We start from the raw sequence: 12,991 nt of genomic DNA on the forward strand, positions 1-12,991 counted from the left end.
ACCTGAGTGGAGCCTGAGTGCCGGGGGGGGGGGGGGGGGCGTGTGCGGATGATCCCCCTCTTTTTCTTTGCGACGCCTCTGTGAGCCCACTAAGCTCAGGATAATGGCCTAAGATCCATGGGAGCGTGGGACCCCCCTCACCCCCCAGACTTGGCACCGGATCTGGGGGCGGGCGCTGCGCCTCCGGGTGGGACAATGGTCTGAGACACGGGAACGGTAGTGGCTCTTCGTTGAAAGTTCCCCTTCAAACATTTATTTCTTAGCGAAGATCCGCCTTCAAAGCACAGGGCGTTCCCCGCCTGGCTGATGGCGGCTCCTTGAAGAGTCAGAACGTGGAGGAGGAGAGAGTCCCACGGGGAAGGAGCTCAAGCCGCTCATTTGATGAAGACGAGGGTCCGATGAGGGAAGAGGAAGGTGGAGGGACACTGCTCACCAGCGGGGGATGGAGGCAGCCTTCCTGAGGCTCCGTGCGGTCTCCACCCCCACTGTCGGGAAGAGGGAGGGTTCAAGGCCGACAGACAGAGACGATGAGTATAGCTGATAGGCAGACAGATGGTGCTTAGATTCCAGATGGATAACTGACAGATCGATAGATGAGGGGTAGAGGGATGGTAGCTAGATGATAGATAATTGACAGATGATAGATTGCATGTAGGTAATTAATAGATAGATGGCAGGTGGATTATAGACAGATAATTGATAGATGATGATCGGGAGCGCTTGGTCATCATGTCTATAAACGACACACACATTTGATCCTTAAACCAAACCACGAGGTAGTCGGGGCAAATGCTATTTTAATCCCGTTTTGCAGACAAGGAAACAGTCTTAGTAACAGACTTTCCTCGGCTCCCAGAGCAAGAACCTGACAGGACTGAGGACGGAGACCGCGCCCGATTTCCATGGGGTTCCCAGTGCACTATTGCACACCGCAGAGGAATAGATTAGGTTCAAACCCCATCAGCTCAGTCTGGGAGGTCAGAGTTCAGAAGCATACGTGTGCACATCCCGCTAAATTCGTCCCATCCCACGAGGCCCGGGGATGGCAGCCCCAGGCCCCGCCGTCCCAGCGCGGAACCGAATCACTCCGTAAGCACGGAAGCAGCGGCCCGCGCAGCAGTCTGCTCACACATGGGAATTATTTACTTTCTCTGAGAACGAAGATCGGTGACTTGTAAACGGGCACAAACGCTTTGCAGGAGCATTTGACAAAATCTGACACAATTATGTTCCTATTCCCCTGTGGCTCAGCAATGAGACATATAGGACTCCTGACCTCTAGACATGTGACGTTATGTATATGTGCACATGCATGTGCATGCGTGTTTGTGTGTGTATCTGTGTGTGTGTGTGTGTGTGTGCTCACTTATTGCCTAGACCTGTCTGCCGTGAGGTCCAAGGAGAAAAGACAGCCCAGTAGCAGCGAGCACCCTGCTACCCACATCGTGGTCTCTACCACCCCCAGGACAGCCTCCTCAGCAATGGCTGACCTCAGCATGGGGTCACGCTGGGGTCAGGCAGGTGCAAGGTACTCCAGAAACACCTCCCTGTGCCAGAAGTAAGGAAAGTTCAGAGGATGCGGAACGCGCCGTGTGGACACAGGAGCAGAGTTCAAGGGACTCTCACTGGCTCTTTCTCGTGGACCAACTAGGACCAAAATAATCGCCTAAGAAATTTGTGAGTTGAAAGTGCTTTTGATTTGTCTCATTGACCAGACATTGATTTCAGGAGCTGGAATCCTGACCCGCTGGACGAGAGGGGATGTGAACACACAGAGCAGGGCTGGCGCAAAGGACCGTGGCGCTCAGAGGACACGAGTCCTCTCTGGCCGCTGCTGTTCCTGGGCCACCAGAGGGGCGACACGCCCTGCATTTTCACGGGACCACCTGGCTGCGTGCGGGGCATGGGGTGGGCAGGCCCGGGCAGAGCCACAGCCCGGCGGGGGGGGGGGGGGTGGAAGGCAGAGGGACTAGGATTGTGTCAGTGGGGTTGTGGCAGGGGCGTGGGGCCTGGACACGTTGAAAGGTCGAGGGGACAGCTTGCTGGCTGATGGAACGTGGAGATGAAGAAAAGGGGCCACGTTCCCCCGAGGTTCGGGCCTGAGGGCAGCAGAGAGGGGAAGTGCTCACTTCCTGGGGCTGGGACCACGGACCGGACCGGACTGGGGAGGTGTGGGGGAGGGGAATCAAAGGCCATTTGACCGTTTGTTTTTCTTGTTTGTGACAGACACCAGTATGGCGGTCCCAGAGGGAAGGGTCGGGAGGATAGTAGAGGGGGTCGCATACAGGCTGAGGGCAGGGGACCTGACTTTGGGTGGTGGGCAGTGCTATGTACAGGTGATGTAGCGCAGAATCGCACACTTGAAGCCTGGACAATCTCATTCATCAGTCACCCCAGCACATGTAACTAACAGAGAAGCCAGGGAGTTCCCGAGGCCTCCCCACACCAGGCGGGGTGCTGGCTGGGTGAGCGAGTCAGCGCGAGGGGACAGGGCTGAGCTGAACACGCACGCCCACAGTCTCCCGTGTGTGTGTGTGTGTGGGGGGGGGGGGGGGGGAGGACCTGCCAGGAGGAGGGGACCTTGACCTCTGCCCAGGCTGTTGGCAAGTCAGGCCAGGCAAGGACTGGCTGTGCCCGTGGGCTGAGCAGCACGGGGTTCGGGCACGTGGGTGACAGTGGGTGTTGCTGGGCCGCGGAGATGGAGGCCAGGGACTCTCACTGGCTCTTCCCATGGACCAACGCGGAGCAAAATCGTCCCGGAGCGGGTGCCAGGCCGCGAGAGGAGGAGCCCGAGCCGGAGTCTAGGGGCCTCACATTGTCAGGGAGCGAGGGGACGGGGTGGAGAGCAGATGGGTCAGGAATGTTTTTAAAAATATATTCTTACTGATTTCAGAGAGGAAGGGAGAGGGAGAGAGAGAGAGAGAAACATCAAGGATGAGAGAGAATCACTGATCAGATGCCTCCTGCACACCCCACACTGGGGATGGAGCCCGCAACCCGGGCATGTGCCCCGACCGGGAACCGAACCGTGACCTCCTGGCTCATAGGTCGACGCTCAACCACTGAGCCACGCTGGCCGGGCAGGAGTGTGTGTGTGTTTCTCTTTTTTCACAGAAGAAGTGGCAGCGTGTGTGTGGTGGGAAGGACCCGGAGAGGTGCTGGGAGGAACAGGAGGGAGAGGAGCAGAGGAGGGCCGGGCCGAGGGGCAGGGCGGCCTTTTGTGGGGCAGGGACACCAGGGGACAGGCTGGCGCAGGCTCTGGAGGGCTCAGGGCAGGCTGTCACCCTGACCCGGCCACTGTGTCTGCGCCCCAGGGAAGCCTGGGTGTCTGTTGGGAAGCCCTGCGTTGTGTGGGTGTCTCCGACCTCCGCCCTCTGCGCCCTGGGCCAGCAGCAGGGGCAGCGCCCAGCGGGGGCGCCTGGTCCCACCAGGGTCTGGCCACGGCCCCTCCCAGGAGCAGCGCCGGGATCCAGCGCCCAGGATCCTGGCCCCCGCGCTGCGGTCCTCCACCCCGCACAGCGCCCCCGCCCGGGCGCCGCACACCCTGCGGGTTGGCGAGGGAAGGGCGCGGGCTGGCGCCGCCAGCAGTGTTCACGGGGCGCGGTGTGTGTGGGGGCGACACCCTGGGCCCCAGCCGCTGCCCCGCTCCAGGTGGCTGCTCGGGGCTGTGGCTACCATCCCCGGGCAGAGGGCCCGGTCCAGCCCGCGCCTGGCTGGCTCTCCGCGCCGCGATGCGGGGCTGCGCGCAGCTCCAGGCCCGGTGGGCTTCCCCGCGCGGTGGAGCAGAGAGACCGGGGCTGGAGGGGCGGGCAGGCAGGCCCGGTTCCCCTAAGGGCGTCCCTGTAGGGCCTGCCCCCTCCAGGAGGCGAGGGCGAGTGTCTCCGCGCGGGAGGAGCGCCCCCGGCGCGGGCCACGTCCACGGACCCGGGGGTCCCCGCGCGCGGGCTCCATCCATTCACAGACACCGGCGCCGGGCGGAGGCCGGAGACGCCACGGAATCTATGAATGGGAAAAGGGCTCGCAGCCTGTCCAATCCCCTTCCCCTTCCCCGCCCTCCCCCCTCCCCCAGCGAGGCGACGCCGAGTGACAGTGACAGGGCCGGGGGGGGGGGGTTGGGGGGCCGTGAGTCTGGCCGGAGACAGCACTATTTATACACTCCGGCTCCAGGACAAAGCGGCAGGTCGACCCACCCCTCCCCTCCCCCTCCCCTGGCCCCGCCCCGCGCCTTTGATCTCATTCACCCCCACGCGGGGGCGGGCGGCTGCAGGTGCGGGGGCGGCCGCGTCTCCCGGGAGCCGCCGCGCCAAAGGTCCGCTGCTGACGTCGGAGCGCCCCCCCTGCGGGAGCGAGCGCAGCCCGGGGCCGGCTGGCAACGAGGCTGCGGACGTCATCGCCTCCTGTTGGACGCGGGGGTGTCCGGGCGGCAGCTCGGCTTAAAGGAAAACTCTCCAAGTTCCAGGCGGCAGGGAGAGCGGGGCCCGGGAGCACCCCGCCCGGCACGCGCGCGCGCGCGCGCACACACGCACCCCCGCGCGCACACACGCTCCTGGGCTGCAGGTGCGCGAGCCCAAAGTTGCGGCCGCAGGGAGGACCGGCGAGATGCCCCGTCTTCACGGGCGTCCGGAGCTCTCCGCGCGCCAGTCCCGGGGACCCCCAGAGCGAAAGGAGGGGACGAGGGAGGCCGCCCGCCCGCCGCCCGGAGGTGTCTCCCCCTTTTCGGAGAGCACCCGCGCGAAGTGCAGGGAATGGGGAGCCCGCAGCCTCGGGACGGAGCCTGCTGGGCGGGCAGCGGGAGCTCCGGGGAGAGCCCGGACCCGCGGCCTCGCTGGCAACTTGGTTGGCGCAGTTCTCCGGAGCCGGACCCCGCGCCTTCCTCCCGGTTTAACGTCTCAACTTGGATGAAGCGGAGGCAGGCGCGCGCCAGCGGACTTGGGCGGTGAGTTGAGAGTTACCTGCTGTTTAACCCCTGGGAGCCCAGGAAAACTTAGTGCCGACCTTTATCCCACTTTTCAAGAAACTAGCCGTCGTTTCCCTCGTCCCTCGTGGCCACGAGAAAGGGTGTGTGTGTGTGTGTGTGTGGTTTGGGGAGTGACTGCTCTGGAGCCGGGTGCTGAGCGCAGTGAGGAGGAGGGAACCCCAGTTTCTAAGCAGGAAAGCTGCAGGGGTGCAGAGGGGGGAGACTGCAGCCCCCTCCCGGGCGGAGAGGTCGCCTCGGCTAGTGGCTAGTGCCCGCAGGGTTTGTCCAGCTCCCGGTCCCAGCGGGGTCCTGGGTCCTCCGGCTGCAAACCGCAGCCTCGGTGCCAAGCCGGTGCCAAGCCGGTGCCGGTGACGCCAGAGCGGCAGGTGCCTCCTGAGGCTGCGGGAGAAGCTGGAGGCCCTGCTCCTCCCTCCTCCCAGCCCAGCTTCCCTCTGGTTCTGAATGGGGACCAGATCCTCCCCCACCCTCGCCTTGGCGCTGCTCTCCTCCGTCCCCCCGCCCCCCGCTCCCCAGCCCCCTTGCAAAAGCTCCGGTGATGTCACTGGGCAGGGGGTCCTGCACCCGAAGGCATCGCTAGGTTGCATTCTTCAGCATTTTATTTCCTCCCTCCCACCCCATTTCCACTGCTAGTCATTGACCACCACAAATGCTGCCCCCCACCCCCCCTCACAACAGTCAGGGCCGGGAGTCCTAATGTATATATATAACCCCCCCCCCCCCCAGATTAGAAAGCCATCAGCTGAGTGGCCTGGGAGCCTCTCCGCTCTGGGTTTTGATTTCTCAGCTCACCCTTCTAGTGGAAGGAAAAAGGGGAAGGAGGACGGAGAGAGAGGGAGAGAGGGAGGGAGAGCGAGCGAGCGGCCCCTAGACGGAGGCGCGGGCACTGAGCAGGCTGCACCGCCCGCCCGTCCCTGCCTCCTCCTGCCTCCTGCCTCTCCCTCTCCAAAGTGCCTCCCCTCTGGAAGCAGAGGTCCCTGCCCAGTCACCACCCTCCAGCCTCTCCTCCCCACCCCTCTCCTGGCCTCTCCCCACTCCCCCTAACCCCACCTTCACGCTCCCCTCCACGGGGGAGGGCTGGGGGTGGGGAAGGACCCCCCAAGCCCAGCCCTGGGCAGAGATGTCGAAGAAACGCAAAGCCCTGGAGGGTGGAGGCGGTGCCGAGTCCCCGCGCCCAGAGGAGGAGCCCGCTGCCTGGTCGGGGGGAAGCTGCAGCCAGGAGCCAGGTAGGGGGAGGGGGCGGAGAGGAGGACAGGGAGCTGGGGACTCAGGGCCTCTGCAGGAATGCTCCCGTCCCCTCCGTCCCCTCCGTCCCAGTGCCCCATGGCCAGGCAACTTGGGTGGACTTTCTTCGCCGCAGATGGGATTTTACATGTGTCTTCCGGAAATGGGGGTGGGGTGGGGGCGAGCCGAAGAGGCTGGGGCCGGAGACCGAGGCCTGAATTTGGGTGCGCTTGAAGCCCTGGGGAGGAAGCCGGGGTGGGGTGGGGCGGAGAGGAGGCAGGAGGTGGGCCCGGGGTCTGACAGCGGGGCGTCATGGACAGGGGTGTGGGCAGCCGGCACGGAGGTCTGCGTGCAGGACACCCGTGTCTGGAGGGTGGGGTGGCGGAGCTGTCCCCCTGGTGTGCGTGGCCCGTGAGGGGCAGGAGGGAGGGCGGCTGCCTGCCCCCAGGCTCCTCCAGCCCCGGGCTGCTCGGCTGCATCATGGAGAAGCTTGCCTGTGCGTGGCCCTGACGTTGGAGGTGAGGCTGGGCTGCAGGGAGGGATGGGGGAGCCCTGGGCACTCATCGAAGGATGCCAGGGACGAAGCGAAGATGGGGGGTTTCCTGTGGGAACCAGAGTCGGGCCTGGAGTCTGATTGCACAGGGAGGAAGCCAGGCAGACACCTCGGATTCTGCTGGGAGCATTCTGGGTTTGGGGAGCCATAGGCCCCGAGGAGCCAGGCAAGCTTTTCCTGGGCTGTGGTTCAGAGGCAAAGGAGAGTGGGCCAGATGCAAAGGTTGGTGCTGGCGCTCGGGGGCAGGAGAGGAGGTGCGGCCTGCCCTGGCGCCGGGCAGGGGTTGCCTGCCCCGCAGACGGAGCCGGTGGGCTCTGCGGGCTGGTGGCCGGTGTGGTCCGAGCAGGGCACCCGAGACATGGGCATGTGTCTCCAAAATGGAGTCCATGCCTGCTCCTGTGACGTCATAAGAAACACAGGGTCCTGGGAGTCCGCCCTGCACGTGAGTCTGCGTGCCCACGCGGACCCTTGGCGCGGCCGCGTGCACCTCGGGGCCTGAAGGAGGGCGAGCGGCGGTGGCTCCTCTCAGCCACGGCCCCGGGCTGGCTCCGCTGTGATCTCAGAGCCAAAGCCAGTGCGTTGCTTACAAGAATTTCCTGGGAAACTGGCATTTGGTAAGAAATTCAAATATTGCACATGACTTGATCCGGATGGTTGGTATTTTTCCATCTTGGGGAGAATGATTCGGCCTCGCCGGGAGCGTCTGACAGTTCGTCAGCTCCGTGCCCAGCTCTTGGCTGTGACCCCAGGTTACTCTCGAGGCACATACCACGTTCTCGGGGTGAAGCAACCAGCGGCGTCCATGGGAAGTGACGTCATCATCACGGTAAACAGAAGCCCGGGTACGCTCGGTGCCATTTTAATCATCATGGATGCGTGGCTGCCGGTTATGGAAATTGCATCTTAACAAACATTTCTCGTCCTTTTTCGCGGGAATGTGTGGTGTTTGAAATGGAAAAGCCGTGCTCAGGGTCCTGCCCTCACAGCAGCTAACCAGCCCCACGCCCCGGTGAGCCAGGCCGGCCAGGACATCCTGCAGGTCCGAGTCGGCGCCCGCGGGCCCCTCCCTCCACGCTCCTCAGAGACGGTCACAGCTCAGAAACGACTTCTTGTACAAACCGGCCTTGTTTTGGGGCTCAGAGACACCCAGTGGCTGGCCTGCAGCCTTCGCATTGGGCCGATAAGCACGCTGCCCAGTAACTGCTGTGAATGGGTAACGGGACCACTAAGAGCGGGCACTCAATGCCCACGTTATGTGGCCGTGTCTCCCTGGGGTGGCGGCGTGGCGCACGCCTGAGGCGGTGCAGACCTGTCTGTGCGGGGCAGGCGCCTGGCTGGGTGCTCGCCGACGCTGCGAGAGGCGGAGTTCAGGTGGGAACCTGCGCTTGCGTGACCGGTGGTTGGGCACGTGCCCAGAAATGAGAAAGGAGCCTCACACACCTGGGAACAGGTCCCCCCACCCCGCCCAGTGCTACTGATTCTCCTCGGGGCCCCTCAACCCACCTTGACCGCGTGCACGGGGGAGCGGAGGGAGGCGTTGCGTCTGTCTGCTGACGACCTGGGCATCAGAGCGGCTCCTTCCGCGCTCTCCAGCTCGGAAGGCCCGTGCGTTGGTTCATGTCAACCGTTGCACGCACATCCTAGCATAAGTTCAACGACGGCACCTGGGGAGTGCGTCTTCACGGCGGTCATCGGCGGTAAGACTGTCGTCAGCAGGTTGGCGTGGCCTGGCGTCTTCATAGCTGGGAAGCACACAGGCGCCCCGAGCGCGTGTGGGGGAACCTTGAACCCAAGAGCAGGAACGCAAGGCGCTTCTCTGCCCTCACGCCAGCCAGTCCCGCGGCAGGTGCTCACTTCCGCCCCCTGTGGGCATGTCCTGGTCGTGGTGTGATGGCTCCGGTTTTGCTCACGTTTCTCTTCTGGTTCCTCCTGGGGGTGAGGTGAGCTCCTAACGGGCCATGTAACATTCATGGTGGTTCTGGGCTCTCCCTGACCACGTGGCTCCATCCGGGTCCGTTTGGCTGGGCAAGGAGGCGGCTGTCCCAGCTCTGGCTGAACATTTCTTTGGATGTCCTTGGAAGTTACTTGACATGTGTGTGTGTGCGTGCGCGCGCACATGCGTGTAAAATCATGGTCTGAGTGTGGTCCTCTCGTGGGCTCCCGCTGGCTCTGTGTCCTGTGTGTGTCCAGAACTGATGGAAGGTATTTGCATAAAACGTTAAACGTATAAGGTTTTGTCCTTACAACGTAGGGACGTTTGGTGTGGAAATATGGACAATGCCAGACAATTTCTGTTTTGCTTTTTCTCTTCTTCATCGCTTTGGACTTAGAAGTGACTATGTCACAATGCCGAGGCAGCTGTGAAGGCGATGGGTGTGTGTGGACGACAATATGGGAAGAGTCTCTGACGAAAACAGTGAGGAATTACAGTTATTGATGTTAAGCCAGATCAAGAGAATCATCCTCTACTTAGAAACTTTGGTTTAGTCACAATATATTTCATTCGATACTGGACACTGAAGCATAACATTACCCCTTGTTTCCCCACAGTTACACTCCAGTTAGAACCCCATCCGCTCAGCCCCATAGGTTCTCTGAAATTCATCCCCACCCTCCCTTCCCCCGACTCCTAATTGTTCTATATTGTTTTGTCTTCTAGTTTTTTTTTTTAAATATCTTTATTGATTTCAGAGAGGAAGCGAGAAGGACTTAGAAACATCAATGATGATAGAGAATCATCAATTGGCTGCTTCCTGCACACCCCCTACTGGGGATTGAGCCTGCAACCTGGGTATATGCCCTGACCAGGAATTGAACCGGTGACCTCTTGGTTCATAGGTTGACGCTCAACTGCTGAGCCACACCTGGCCGGGCGTATTCTAATTTTAACTCTCCTTTCTTTTAAGATGATGTTTTTAGATGTAAAATGGTACCGATTGCTTATTGTTACATTAGGAAATTCCCAGTTTGGATTCATCAGGTACTCCTTAGAGATGAGAGTGAGGTGAAGTAGTTTGGACCAGGGCACTACCGGGGTGACACTGTGTCCTCTCAGCATGCCCCACGAGAAGGCGCAGGATGCCGGTGGTCCCCTCCTGAGTGAGGTGGAGCTTGGTCAGCGGGTTACGGGAACACCTGCCAGGCGTCTCCGATGGAAAGAGAATTCGAAACGTACCCTGAGAACACACTGCTGCGCCAGGGCGAGATCTCTGGCTAAAAATACAAAAGGCTGAACACGAAAATCCAGAATAGAAGCCAACTCATAACTGTACACATTTTGAGCTTGCTCGCATGCCAACATCTTTCTTTTTAATTGAGCTGTAACATTTCTAGAAAGTTCACCCTCTGAGGTGAACTGTCGGTAAATCGTAGGTGGACGGTGTAGTTCATGTTAACACGTGTGCACACCCAGGTGGAAGTCTACGGTGTTTCCAGGCTCTACAGGCGCCCTGTGCTCTGCCCAGTCAGATCCCTGCTCAGCGGTCACTGGTTCAATTCTGCCCAATCAGATCCCTGCTCAGTGGCCACTGGTTCAATTCTGCCCAATCAGATCCCTGCTCAGTGGCCACTGGTTCAATTCTGCCCAATCAGATCCCTGATCAGAGGTCACTGGTTCAATTCTGCCCAATCAGATCCCTGCTCAGCAGTCACTGGTTCAGTTCTGCCCAATCAGATCCCTGCTCAGCGGCCACTGGTTCAATTCTGCCCAATCAGATCCCTGCTCAGCGGCCACTGGTTCAATTCTGCCCAATCAGATCCCTGCTCAGCGGCCACTGGTTCAGTTCTGCCCAATCAGATCCCTGCTCAGCGGCCACTGGTTCAATTCTGTCCAATCAGATCCCTGCCCAGCGGTCACTGGTTCAGTTCTGCCCAATCAGATCCCTGCTCAGCAGCCACTGGTTCAGTTCTGCCCAATCAGATCCCTGCTCAGCGGCCACTGGTTCAATTCTGCCCAATCAGATCCCTGCCCAGCGGTCACTGGTTCAATTCTGCCCAATCAGATCCCTGCCCAGCGGTCACTGGTTCAGTTCTGCCCAATCAGATACCTGCTCAGCGGCCACGGCCACTCACAGCAGCTCCAGGTCAGACCTTCCCCATCTGAGAGCAGACGGGGAAAAAACAACATATTTGCCTGCTACCTGGCCCCAAATACCCCGAGACAGGATTCCTCCTCCTTGCAGACGAGGGAGGGGGGTCTCTGGAAGGAAGCAGGAGGGCAGACTGGGCCCCAAGCACAGCGGCCACCCCCTCCGTCCCTCCCCGGGGGCCTCACGGAGCCAGGAGGCCCCTCCCGCTCCTTCTCCGAGGAGGAAACCGCCTCTTCCTTCACTCTCCGGTAACCTCAGCACAGCCCCCTCTTTCCGCATTGAGGTCCCGAAGGAGCTGCGAGGAGGGATGGAGGTGCCAGTGCTCCGTCCACTGTAAACAGCGACAAAACTCAGAGCCTTACTGTCTCCCCTCCTCCCCACGGGGACACGGCACCCAGATCAACTGAGGCTTGCTGTGTGTTTTTTTTCTTTTAAATATGTTTTTATTGTTAATATTTTATTTTTATTTCAGAGAGGAAGGGAGAGGGAGAGAGAGAGAAACGTCAATGGTGAGAATCATTGATTTGCTGCCTCCTGTGCGCTCCCTGCCGGGGTCCAAGCCTGCCAACCGGGCATGTGCCCCGGCTGGAAATCGAACCGGGGTTCCGAGGTTGGCCCTCAGCTCCGACTCACACCCGCTGGGCAGCTGCGTCCACTTTTGGTGGGAGCTTGGGAAGGTTCCTCTCCCAGAACTCGGGGCTCCCCTCCCGGCCTCTCCCTGTGAGGTTCTCCCGCATCCTCGGGCCCTTGGAATTCCCGCCTCCTTCTCCCTGAAGCCACGGCGCCTCCTCGCCTCCTCGGCAGGACCTGCCCCCTGAGTCCTGACCCCTGGCTGGTGTCTCCCACGGTCCCTGGCGCGAGGACCATTCCAATACCGTTTGGGTCCCTCTTCCTCCCGCTGGCCCGGAAGATTCTAGAAGGGCTCGTTTCTGACACATCCTTGCAGCCCTCCGAGTAGCGAGTTGTCACTTGTCAAAAATGTATGCGTGATCGTCTCCGTACTAATTACTGCTGGTAGTCTATAGGGCGTGGGGAAGTCGTGACACCATTACGTAGACATTTGCCGCGTGACTTAAGAGTTGTTTAATAATTTAGTAGACCGATTCAAGTGGTGTTTTGTGGATGACGGAAAGGATAAGGGTAAACATTTTTCACGTCAATGGCGGGTTTACAGGGTGGATAGCTCATGAGCAAGAATGCTTACGTTCTGCCTCGCCAGTGTGGCTCGGGGGTTGAGCATCCACCCATGAATGAAGAGGTCACTGGTTCAATTCTGGGTCAGGGCACACGCCCGGGTTGTGGGCTCCATCCCCAGTAGGGGGTGTGCAGGAGGCAGCCAATCAATGATGTTTCCATCGCTCTATCCTCCCTTCTCTCGCTCTAAGATCAATAAAAACACACATATTTTTTAAAAAGAATGCTTACGTTCTGGTAAGGAGTTCGGTCAGGTGGTTGAAGGGAGTGTCCAGAGGTCCAAGAAGTTACACCGTGACCGTATCGCCACGTTTACAAGCGGCACCAGCGTGCCCGGCCGGTCCACGTGCCTGGCCGTTCCCCGGAAAGCCCCGTCCTCGCCAGCCTTGGAGGGGTCTCGGCTCTGATGCTGCCACCCGTCTGCCTGCCAGGGCCACCTGCCCCACACGCGGCCTCACGCGGCCTGCCAAGGACTAAGTGTTGGCTGTGCGCCCTCGCCTGTGCACGTGGCCCTCCGGCTGCTGCTTCTGTGGCCAGGCCTGGCCCGAGGCCCCGCTGCTGGGACCCGGGAGTCCGGCTCCCCGTTTGCTGGCCCTGAAGCCGAGCCCCGGGCTCCCAGGGCAGCTCGGACACGGAAGGCGACAAGAGAAGCATCAGAAACGACACCCCAGGGTGCGTGCAGGGTGGCGAGACGCTTCCTTCTAAAACCGCAGGCAGCGGGCTCGCCGTACTGCCCGCCTCGCCACACAGGTGTGTCCTCGCCTTTCTCGTTCCCGCTGGCCATGCGCCCTTGGCTGTGTGACGGGGACGCGCAGCCCCCCTGCTCGCTGCTCCCTGAAGGGGGGCCGCGGACGCTGGTGCCCGGGGAGCCCGGCCCGAGGCAGGTGCCCGGCGAGCGGGCGTCGAGGTGTCGGCTGTGGTGTTGGTCATCGCACTTGCTTCTTCAGTGAGTCCGGG

The sequence above is a fragment of the Cnephaeus nilssonii genome, assembly GCF_951640355.1.
Source record: "Cnephaeus nilssonii genome assembly, chromosome: 9".
In the NCBI taxonomy this organism is placed as follows: Eukaryota; Metazoa; Chordata; class Mammalia; order Chiroptera; family Vespertilionidae; genus Cnephaeus; species Cnephaeus nilssonii.